Raw genomic sequence first — 1618 nt, 5'->3', positions numbered from 1 at the left:
AAAGTAATACAATATTGTAAAACAATATTGTAAATCAACTATACTTCCATAAAAAAAGAAAAAAGTAAGGCATAAAGCATAATATAAAGTTGGCAACATAAATCACCATGATTTTTAAGATGATTTCTAAGTCTATTGGGAAACATAGAAATATAGGAGGGGAGTTACTCAAAATGTCAGGGGACTGACTGCTTCCAGGTTAATATTTCTGAAGTTTAGAAATCTTAACTTCAACTCTTCCTAGGCCTATTAGTGTCGGCAGTGGCAACAAGTGTTGGCCACATCTGCAAGGTCTAGGCCATGTTCAGTTCCAGTGCTAAGATCATGAAACCCAATGGCGAGAAGCCGGAGGAGTTTGAGTCCAGCATTTCCCAGGCCCTCCTGGAGCTGGAGATGAACTCGGACCACAAGGCCCAGATGCAGGAGCTGAACATCACGACTGCCAAGGAAATTGAAGTTGGTGGTGGCCAGAAAGCTATCATCATCTTTGTTCCCGTTTCACAACTGAAGTCTTTCCAGAAAATCCAGGTGCGGCTGGTGTGTGAGCTGGAGAAGAAGTTCAACAGGAAGCACATCGTCTTCATCACTCAGGAGAATTCTGCCTAAGCCAACTCGAAAAAGCCTTATGAAAAATAAACAAAAACATCCCAGGAGCCGTATTCTGATCACTGTGCATGATGCCATCCTGGAGGGCTTGGTTTTCCCAAATGAGATTGTGGGCAAGAGAATCCGCAAGAAGTTAGACGGCAGCTTACTCATAAAGGTCCATTTGGATGAAGCACAGCAGAACTATGTGGAACACAAGGTTGAAACATTTTCTGGTGTCTATAAGAAGCTCACGGGCAAGGATGTTAATTTTGAATTCACAGAGTTTCAGTTGTAAACAGAAATGACTAAATATTACTCACAATTTTAAAAAAAAGAAATCTTAACTTCATAGTAACATGATATTTTAGGAAGACACTTTAGCCCATAAGGCAACAGTACCCAAAAAAGGGATGCAGATTATAGTAAGGGTTAAGGAATATTTACAAAGTCTACTGTTCAGCACAAATCAACTGAAGAATGTATTGAGTATCCATAATCAATTCATATAAATTAAAACTACTTGGTTTTATCTGCAAGTAAAAAGACTTAATGCTGCAAATATCTAATACCATAAACACACTGAATACATCTAGCATAATTTTTGCATGTACACACACACACAATCAAAACTCATGTTATGTATTTATTGCATATTAAAAATCAGAGAAAACTGTGGAATATATACAGAGATTTTGCATTTCTGGACATCGTTACTGACAGTGGGTAGTGGGATGACAATAATCACTCACCATCAGAAGTGATCCATGTTAACATCCCTCAATATCCTCTGCTTGCTCTGGCTTCATCTTTCTTTCCAAATTGTGCTTGTCTTTCCACCTGGAATATCTACTGCTCTAGAGTCAATGCCCTTTGTTTGATGTAATTTATAAGATCTTCATAACATCGAACAACATCTGAAAGGGCTGTTTTTCATGTGTCTGTTACAAACCCCATCACGCTGTCTGGATCATGGAGCTCGGACCACTGAGACACAGCCCCTTGTATCTTGGCATATCACATCATTTTGCCC

The 1618-nt window shown here is 39.1% G+C and overlaps 1 pseudogene; it reads left to right on the top strand.

The window, feature by feature from the left end:
* The first annotated feature begins 221 nt into the window (after positions 1-221).
* Positions 222-890, top strand: LOC110147877 (small ribosomal subunit protein eS7-like; annotated as a pseudogene).
* Positions 891-1618: the final 728 nt, after the last annotated feature.

This window comes from Odocoileus virginianus, chromosome 22 (assembly GCF_023699985.2).
Source record: "Odocoileus virginianus isolate 20LAN1187 ecotype Illinois chromosome 22, Ovbor_1.2, whole genome shotgun sequence".
Taxonomy (NCBI): domain Eukaryota; kingdom Metazoa; phylum Chordata; class Mammalia; order Artiodactyla; family Cervidae; genus Odocoileus; species Odocoileus virginianus.
This window is presented reverse-complemented; position numbering and strand designations above follow the sequence as displayed.